Source organism: Gracilinanus agilis, chromosome 4 (assembly GCF_016433145.1).
Source record: "Gracilinanus agilis isolate LMUSP501 chromosome 4, AgileGrace, whole genome shotgun sequence".
NCBI lineage: Eukaryota > Metazoa > Chordata > Mammalia > Didelphimorphia > Didelphidae > Gracilinanus > Gracilinanus agilis.
In genome coordinates this window covers 192,554,012-192,564,061 of record NC_058133.1, presented here as the reverse complement: position 1 = coordinate 192,564,061, position 10,050 = coordinate 192,554,012, and the positions used below count along the sequence as shown (strand labels likewise).

General features: G+C 52.4%; 1 protein-coding gene across 1 annotated transcript in view; it reads left to right on the top strand.

Annotated features, from left to right (window-relative positions):
• The first annotated feature begins 2,485 nt into the window (after window positions 1-2,485).
• RARA (retinoic acid receptor alpha) overlaps window positions 2,486-10,050 on the top strand; it is a 56,891-nt gene continuing 49,326 nt past the window's right edge. The window contains exon 1 of the mRNA XM_044672455.1: window positions 2,486-2,597. The gene's annotated coding sequence lies outside the window, so the exon portion shown is untranslated. The remainder of the gene's footprint in view (window positions 2,598-10,050) is intronic.

The window sequence follows — 10,050 nt, the reverse complement described above, 5'->3', positions numbered from 1 at the left end:
AAGTTCCACTCCTTTGTACTCTGGGGTGAGAAATAAATGGCAAAGGGTAGGGGATGAAGGTGGGCTGAGAATGCTCACTGACCAGTGAGCTTGAGTGGGCTTGAGGGGGATCAAACTCTGGTCCATTTTTAGGGGTAGAGGGACTTAAAAGTCTGGTCTTACCCCTACATACCCCGGTTCTTCTATGTGTGAGTCTGTTTGTATATGTGTGTGTATCTGTGTCTGTTAGCCCCTTGCCCCTTACAGGCAACACAAGCTCAATCCAGCTGTGGCAGCCAAGACTGAGTGGAGGGCCTGACTGGTGGGGGTGGGTTTATGGGTTGGGGCAGGTGATTGATCTGCTCTGCTTCCAACCCCACCCCCAGCCCAGCAGCACCCTGTATTGCTGAATTAAATCAGTGGGGAGGTGGGGGTGGGTGGGAGAAGGGGTTAAGCATTAGCATCCACATCTGGGAGCCATTGGTGCATTCCTACCCGCTGAGCACATGTTTGCGGATGGATCTGGCTTGGATGGGGTGGGAGGGGATGGGCGGCTGAAAAGGCAGACGGAAATCAAGGCGGGAGGAGGAGATAGAGCACTGATCCGACAGGAAGTGGGGGGGGGGGAAGAGATACTCTTTCCAGAGCCAGCTGGGCACACCATCATGATGCCAGGTTATAACTGTTCAGCCATTCCTCCCCACTCCCCAAAAATCCCCTAAAACAGAATAGGTCATTCTTAGAGGCCTAGATCCAGGATGTCATTCTAAATTACTCTGGCTGGTAAAGGGTTGAGAATCCAAGTAGGAAGTAGAAGTTGATTTTCTCATTCTAGCATCCTTCAATCAACACACATTTAAGAGACCTATAGGGCTCTTTGGACCTATTTGGACTATAGACCTATTTGGACCATATAGGGTTAGGGGCTGGGAATATAAAGATAAAATCTCCTATCCCCAAGGACCTTACTGTAAATTGTGGGGTCTTAGTTTCCCCCTTGTTCTATGTACTGAAGTCCCTTCCATTCCTAACATTCTAGGCCTTTGACCTTTCCCTTCAGGAGGGCCTGTGCCCCAGGGTCTTGTGTCTCTCTCCTCTTTCTCCTGCTATCCCAATGAGTTTGCTACTGTCCAAGCCTCTTCCCCACTCAAGAATAAGCATAGTCCTTAGACAGTAGCCTAGCTGTCTCTGAGGAAGCTGGATGGAAATGGGCATTTTAAAAAGACTGCATTAGGAGTTGGGATTCTGACATTGGAAGGCTACTCCTGCCCCATCCCCATCTCCATAACTTTGGGAATCCTAATGTTGATATGAGTGTTCTAGTAGAAATATATTTCAGTTCTGAGATAAACCACCTATCCAGGTGACTTTGCGCAAGTCGCTTACTTCTCTTGGCCCTGGGCTTTCTCATCTATAAATACAAAGGGCTGGATTCAGTGTTCTCCACGGCCCTTTCTAGCTCAGACAATCTTTTATTCTTTTTGAAAAGTGCTGGGTCCTGGCACTCTACTACCGCCCCCAGCAGATTCAGGGAAGGAAAATGAATCAGAGTCTGCATGGGGGTGGTGGTGGTGAAGGCACTCAGAAAAGGGGGACAGGGGGAGAAATTTCTTAGACTCCCTCTACTGGAACTTCCGAGAGCTGCTGTCTTTGGGGTCGGTGCCCCCCCCCCCTTTTAAAAGGGATAGTGGTGAAGAAAAAGCGGTCTCACGCCCCCTAGGCTTGTGTGAGAGAAAGGGAGTTGTAATGTGATTATCTAAATCTGGGTCCCCTCGATTCTGATTGGTGCTTTGGGGCCTGACTGGTACTGCTACCTGCCTCTCCTAATGAATCCAGGGATTCTCCTCCTCTTTCCTTGGGCACTTTAGGGAAGGTGGAATCCCTGAGAATCAGAGGCTGGGTCCCCAAAATAAAACTTCCTTCGTTCCTGCCCTCTCTCCCTCCCTCACCAGCCTGATTCCCCTATGTATCTGATAATGCAGGCTAGCGCTTCTTAATAGGTGATGTGGGGTGCGCTTGGGATTCTAGGGTGGCTGAGTGTCTTGCTGACCTCTCCCGCTGATTCTGTCCTCCGCCCCTAGGTCCGTGAACCCTCCCTTAATGCTCCCAGTGAGATGCTGTAGCCTCCTCAGCTGCCTCTGTTGGAGAAAGGGGTGGGGGGTTCAGCCTGGTTCCCACGCTCCTGTCTCCCCCTCACCCCCGCCTGCCCCCTCCGCTCCTTTAAACACACCTCTTAGTCTCTTCGGTTTGTACGCAGGAGGGGGCGGGGAGTGCTCCCAGAACTCCGCCCCTCTGTTTGAGGATTGGCCAGCGCGTCTGGGCGGGAGGCGGGCCCAACCGCGAGGAGGCCGGTATTCCCCCCCCCCCCCAGCACCCCGCCCACCCCCAGCCCCGGGCTCCGGGTAAAGTTTCATGCTCGGCACGTGACACGCCATGGCTGCTGTGCTCTCCCCGCGCCCCTGAGCCCGCAGCGCGGTCCTGTCCCGGACTCTCACCCTCCGGGGTCCCAGACCGGAGCCCTCCTCAGAGGATCGAGAAGAGGGAGTGAGGGAGGGGCCCAGACGCGCTGAGCCGCGATCCGCTCAGCGCACGGACACCCGAGCTCCTCTGACTGCCAGGTAGCCCCCGCCGCCGTCACCCCGCCCCCGGACTTGGGGAGACCTCACCCCGGCCCCCAGCTCTCCAGACTCTAGCTGCGTTCGGGCTCCTCGAGCTAGCTAGAAACGGGACCAGCAGGCGCTGGAGCCGGAACCGGCTCGCTCGACTCCCAGACCGGACGTAGCCTTCCGTGTGGAAGGGGAGGGAGTGCTGTGGGGAAACCCACGGAGTGGGGTTGGCTCTGGCTGTGGGTGGGTGTGCGTGCGCGCCTGTGTCTGAGGGGCCGCCTCTGCGTGCGTGTTGGTGTCTTTGTATGAGTCTTTGTGAGACTGGGTATGTAGGTGTCTGAGTGTGTGTCAGTGACTGTGTGTGTAAGGTCTGTGTGTGCGTGTGTCTGTGTCTGTAGGGGTGTCTGGGTGTCTGTGACTGTATGTGTGGGTGTTATATGTCTGGAGGTGTGTAGATCTGTGACCGAATGGGTATGTTGTCTTGGGGGGGCGTGTCTATTGGCGTCTGTGGGAATGTGTCTGTGAATGGATGTTTCCGTGTGTATCTGAGTATTGGAGAGGGGAGGATTATAGAAAGGTTCCTATGCTTGTGTCTTTCTGAGGGTGTATATAGGTAGGCAATTGTGTCTGTAGTTGTGTATGTGTGTGGTCTGCTGGTTTTTCTGTCCCTGTCTGGGACTGTTGTCTTATGCATCTACATCTGTGACTCTCAGAATCCCAGATCTGGAATCTAGGGGCAACCTCAGAATTTATCTCATCTCCTCCCTCTAACACCTTCTGTGCCTGTCTGTCTAGTTCTCTGTGTGTCCATCTGATGGGGTCTCAGCCTGTGAGTAGGTATGTCCGTCTGAATCTTTGCATCTGTCTGGATCTGGGTGTATGTGTGTTGTTTGTAGCAGTAGGTCTGGGATTCTATATGCATCTGTGTATCTGGGCCTGTGAATGTGGGTTGATTTGGTTCTGTATGTCTAGGCCTCTGTGTGTGCCTGTACATGTGTGTTTTTCTGAGTCTGGATCTGTGAGTGTACCTGTGTTAACTCTGTGTGTTTCTGGTCAGAGACACTATAGAAAACTTTCCTTTTTTTACTTTTGAAAAACAAAACAAAAACAGACTTTCAAACCTGTTTGGGGAGAGATCAGAAGCCCAAAGGGCTGGTCCACTCCCTCTTTCCCTCCTGTTATCTGAGCCTTCCTGTGGTTTTTCAAGAATTAGCTGGGGGCCCACCCCCACCCAGGGGAGCCAGGCTGGGGGAAGAGGAATTGGGCAGCTTTGGGAGGGGGAATCTTGGGTAAAGCTGAGGACGGGCTTTCCAATATGGGATTCTAGAGCTGGAGCTCACAGGGGTTGGTAGCAGGCAGGATTGGTAGTGGAATTGCAAAGAGGAGGTTTGGGATATTATCCAGTTAATTCTACTAGGAATGGTACTGACATTAGGGGATTATATTGGCTCTCTCCTTTACGAGGGGTTGTCTTTGCAGCCGGGGAGAGAAACATGGCTGTCTGTTCTGCCCAGGATTGGCTCTGCTGGGAACTGTCTGGGACCTGGTGCAACCCTAATTCTTGATGACTCCAGTACCACCCACAGAGGCTGGGAAGCTGTGGGCCAGATGTGTGTGTGTGTGTGTGTGTGTGTGTGTGTGTGTGTGTGTGTGTGTGTGTGTTGGTCACTGAGAAATCAGTTTTTCTTTTCCTCCTACCCACTGCCCTTATCTGCCCTGGGCACAAATCTACCTGGGCCTCTGTGATGAATTAATGATTGGGGGGGCGGAGATGGAGGAGGTTGACAGGGAGAAAACCTTCAGCAGGAAGGAAGTTTAGAGATCTGAGCAGAAGGATCCCCTTATCTCAGAAAAAGAAACCTCTTCACTAAGTTCAGACAAGAACCCCCAACTCTTTTTGGTACCAGTGCCCCCCAAACTATGCCCAACCTTTCCTTTGTCTTTCTCTTCCATAGCAGACTAATTTTTTAAACCCTTACCTTTTGTCTTAGAACCAATACTAAGTATTAGTTCCAAGGTAGAAGAGCAGTAAGGGCTAGGCAATGGGGGTTAAGTGACTTGTTCAGGGTCACACAGCTAGGAAGTGTCTAAACCCAGCAACTCCTTTTCCCTAGTCTGGCCCTCTTATCAACTGAGCTACCTCGCTTTCCCCTGCAGTAGACAATTGAGTATTCAGACTTCTGAGTCTGCTTCTACTGGCCTGTTAGTGTGTGTGTGTATTTATTTATTTATTCACATGTGTGCAGAGACCCCTGATCTGAGAATTTTCCTTTTCTACAATTATTTGACTTACTTGCCCTCTCCTGGAATTTTCATCATCTTCTCTCATGCTTCCCACTTCCCAGACATCTCCATCCAAGTACATATTCCTTCCTCTAGGGGCAAGAAAGGTTGGTAATCTAGGATCTTTTGTCTCCTCCTAAACTCAAGCTTCCATATGTCCAAGTTGGGAACATATAACCCTCCTATCACTCAATCCAAAGACATTTGGTTCTGGGAGGAGACAAGATTGCAAACCCCAGACTCATCTCCTGTGTTGTGGGAGTGTAGCGATTCTGGGGAATCCCCGAAGCCAGTGTGTGGGGGATGTTCTGAGCCTTGGGGCTTCCCCTGGGGGTGGGGAAGGGTCTGGAAATACTCTTCCTCCCCCAGTCCAGCCTCTTAGTCCTATCTCTGGGCTTCAAGGGCCAGGCCCAGCCAAGATTACAAAGGTGGGTATAAACATTTTGTGGTTACCTCTCTATCACCTGTGAATTGAAGGAACCAGGCTTGGTAGAGTCAAGAGAGCTTAGAATGCAGTAGAGAGTTTGTTTGGGTGAGGGAGGTGTGAGATCAGTGTTGACTGGAATCTTGCAAAGTCCTGAGCCAGAGAGGTCACTAAGGTCAGACAAAGTAGAGCTTTTGAGAGAGAGAGAGAGAGTGTGTGTGTGTGTGAGTGTGAGAGTGAGTTAGTTATAATCTCTTTCTGTAGGGAGTCTTTCAACATAGCATCAGTGTCTAATCTGGGGGGTACCTCTTCATGGAGATAGATGAGGTAGAGAGGGTTGAGATGACCTCTAGCCTTGTGAGTCTTAGATATTCTCTTATGTCCCCTCCATTTCAACCTTCTACTAACTTGGAGCCAGGACTAGCCAGAGCCCCCACTTATTCTGGAGCTGGGATAGCTGTGGTACCTCTGTCTTACCACCTGGCCCCTTCCTTCATGTATCAGCTTAGCAGGAAGTTGGCTAAGGGGAGCCCCATTTCACTTGGTTCATTGTCCTTTTCCCAGCCCCCATTTTTTTTTGCTGGGCACAGTCACCCACACATGCTACCACGTAGTTCCTGCTGCTTGTGCGTGAGGGATTGGCAATATCTGAGGTGGCCTTTGATCTGTGGGATAATGGTGGAGGGTCTTGGCAAAGAACCTTTCTGTGGGGGTAGGTAAAAGTCTGGTGCTACTCCTCTTCCCTGGGCTTCCCTACCCAAAGGGCTGGACTTGTCCTCTTGGCATTTCCTTCTCTCTCACTCCTTGCCTAGAGTCTTAGACAGGGTTGGTTCCCAGGACCTTATGGAGAGGGACCAAAAGAGCGGGTCCTGCCAGCTGTGCCCCTGGCACCACTGACAACATAGGCACAAGCCCCACAGCTCTGGCTCTCTGCCCTCTGGGATGGCACATATAGGACAGGATGGTCTTCAGAGAACCTGTGAGCAGCAGGATCTCCAGGGAATCTGGTTTGGACTCTCCTCCCCTGCCTTAGCCACAGGTCCTCAGTCCTTCCCACCCTCCCTTTCCCTTGTAATCCTGTGCCAGCAACAAATGGATTTAGGATAAATGGGGTTAATCTCTGTTCAACATCATCTTTCTGCACACTCCTGAGGGGCTGTTTTGACCTTGCCTAGAAAGCCTAGTTGATGGTATGGGGAGTTCTTGGCTGGGGTATGAGTGAGTCCCTAAGGTGGAGTAGAGTGCTATTGGATTTGGGAGAGAGAATGTGTGGCTGGCTTCTCCTGGCATCAGTGATCCTTGCTTCACATCTCTTCTTGCTCCTTCCTTCTCTTTCTCTTAGCTCCCTCTCTTTTTTAACATGGAAAACTGCTTTTCCCTTCATTCCTCCCCTGGCCCACCCCTGCTGTCTGTAGCCCACACAGTTTGGGGAAGAAGGAGGGAGAGGCTGTTTTCAAAGTGTGCCTGGATCTTTGTGTGTGTCCGGATGTGTGTTGGGAATTGTATGGATTGGGTGTCTGGGTGTCTCTGTGGGAGGTGAGAGTGGCGTGTGTGTGTGTGTGTGTGTGTGTGTGTGTGTGTCTGTCCAAGGGTGTCTCTGGGGGGGGTGGGGAATTGTCTCCCTCTCAGTCTGGGTCTCTGCCTCCCCACAGCCCCCACAGCCTGGACCGCCTGCTGCTCTTTCTGCAATTGGAGCCTCTTCTTGCTTGTTTCTGGAATTTGGAGAGGAGGAGGAGGCAGACAGACCTCCCACACTCTGGCCCGCCTGCCTGGCATCTTGGGGGAGGGGAGAAGAGAGGGGGCATGCTGGGTTCCCTCCTTCCCTGTAGATAGGTATGGTAGGAAAGAGGTGCCTTGCCAGTGTCCTATCCCCCTCCCTCACTCCTCAATGAGTTCCTACACAAAGTTGGGAATCCAGGAAAAATAGAACATATATGCAGACGTACTCTGCTATATCCTTCCTCATCCAGGGAGGAGGTTACAGCCTCCCAGTTGATGCCCCACCCTAGGCACAACTGGGCCCCCAACTCCACACTCCATTGTCAGCCCCAACATGGATTAAGCTGATGTCACAGGCTGGGTCCTGCACCTGTCAACCTCTCCCACTCCCTCTTGTCTTGTAACCAGAGCTCATAGGGGGTGGGGGCTGAAATGTGACAGGTGGAATTTCTAGGGCCTTACACCCCCTCCTCCCAAACCACTCCCAGCAGGTGTTCTTCCCCTTCTTCCCTAATAATTCAGACTCCCCTGTACCCTCTCAAGTTTGCCCTATCCCCATACCCCACCCTATTCCTTCATGGAGGAGGAAGTGGGACAAAGACCACAAGTAGAATGGAGGAGAATGAGCCTAGAGAAGCCCTAATCCTATTCCTTTCACATCCTCAGATCTCCACCTTATTTTCTTTCTAGGCCCCTGCTGCTCCCCCTGTGATGGTTTAGGGGATTTGGGGGTAGTTCTCTCTTAATATTTTAATGGCATGAAAATTGGGAGCTCAGCTCAGGACCAGTGGGGCGTCTGGGTCTGGCTGGCCGCCCGGCCTGGGCTAAATATAGTCCAGGACATCTGCAGAGAAGGGGGAGAGAGGGGGGAGGTTCCATTCCCTCCTTCGGGCCAAGGTGCCCTCTCCTGACCGGGCACCTTGGAACTGGGAGGGGTATTCCTTGGCACTCATGTCTGAGGCAAAGGACAGAGCGAGCAACTGAGAGAGCTGAGAGCTTCTCTTCCCAGGCAGAGAGCATGGCCTGTCTTTAGGGATGACTGAAATGAATTTAGAAAGGATTTGAGAGTTTCAGAGGGGAGGCATGGGGGGAAGCGGGCATTTGGAGAGAGAGTGTTAGAGAGAGTCAAGTTCTAGCTCTCTAGGCTTGTCCCATCCAGGCCCCACTCCCCTTCCCCCTATCCTAGAGTCACTTAAGGACAGACACTTGGGTGTTTGTGTGCGTCACTGTGACCAGTTCTGTGTGTCACCGTGACCCATGGTGTGTGTTCAAGTGTATACACCTCTTGTGGAGTGCATCTTGTTCTCTTTCCATGGAGCTCTAAACCTAATGCATGTGCGCACACACACGCGCCCCTGTCCCCAGCTCTGAGTCTCTCTAGTCCAAAGTGAAACCCTCCAGGCCTAGGAATCGAGACTTGAGAAGGGGAAGCTGTGGTGAGGAGTTCTCTGATCTACAGTCACGGCAGGAAGCTGAAGGGAGGGGGTCTGGGGGGGTGGCAGGCCCTTGAGTGGCAGAGAGGGAAGGGCCCTGACCCACCTCAGTGTGGAGGGAAGGGGAGGGGCACTGGTCACTTCCACATCTTCCTCTCTTGCCCCCTCCCATGATCTGCTCCAGGTTGGGTGAGGGGCACTAACTCCCAGAAGGGTGCCACCCCCTCCCTGCAGAGAATCCTAATCACATGATCGACTACCACTTCCTGTCTCACCCCAGGGCTCTTCACAGGGCCATGTTTGTTGCTGGTTGCCATGGATACGGCCACTGTGGGCATCACCCCTGGGGCCCTGGGAGATGTTTTCTCCCCCACCCTCTCAACAGTGTGTAGGCCTGGCCCAGGGGGAGAGGGCCCGAGCGGCTTTGGGGAACCTGGACCCCGGTTTCTCTTTGTGTGGGGCTGAATGGTGAGGACAGGAATGGTGCCCCGTGTGTATGTATATATCTCTAGGTGACCACTTGTGATCTTGGAGGTGTAGGTAGAATGTCAGAACTGGAAGGGAAGGACGTCAGTGGCCATCCAGGATCGCCCCTTCATTTTACAGAGAGAACTGAAGCCCAGGCAGGGGAAGTGATTTACCCAAGGTCACACGAAGTGAGAAGCAGCATAGCATAGCCAGGGGACCCAGGTTCAAGTTCTACCTCTGACCTCTACTGACTGTGTCTCTCTGGACAAATCTCTTAACCCCTCAGGGCTCTAGGAATGTGTCAGACCTTAAGTTGTAGAGACTTGAATTAGGAAGCTATATCACTGAAATCACAGGTCCAGTCTTCCTCCAGCCACTGGATTCAAACTGAAGTAGCGGCAGAGCTCCATCATGTGCTATTTGCTTTCTTGTCTTGGCAGAAGAGAGGAGTCACCATCTCTGTCTGTGTCTGACTGTGTTCGAGGGAGATCAGTGTTTCTCAGAAGGATGCTAGGTTCCATGAGGATTCTACCCAGCCCCTCCCACCCCGCCCATACAGTCTTGGGGGCTCCTCCTCCCACCCTGTGCTGTTGGAAATCCTCATTTTTTCCAGGAAGTTTTCACGTCTTCCTGGCATTGCTGGGTGGGGGGAGCTCTTGGGGATGGCTAAAATCTCAGGCTGTGCAAAGTGTGTGTGTCTGTCTGTGTGAGAAGGGAAGAGAAGAATTAAATTTTCCTCTTCCCCAGGTCACCCCTTTTTTTCCAACTTTCCTTCATCCTTGGTATGTCTCATTATCAGATCCTTGGAGAAGATAGATCAGGCATATTGCTTTCCTCACTACCCCTAGACCTGCGTTTGCTCAATTGTGTGTGTGTGTTTAATGGAGGAGGGTGAGTGGAGAGAGACCCTAGAGCCAGACTCAACTGGGTGGGGTGTGTCTAGAGCAGGAAACTCCTGGGGGTCCTAGGGGTGGGGTGGGAGAGAGGCAGCCTGAGTCAGGCCTGGTCTGGGGTCAGTGCCAAGAGGATATCCTGAGGCAGGAGGGAGAGAAGGGGGCGTTCCCCGGCTTCCCCACGTCCTAGTCCTGGGGGAAAGGGGGGGGGGGTGGAGGGAGAAAGAGAGAGAGAGAGAGAGAGA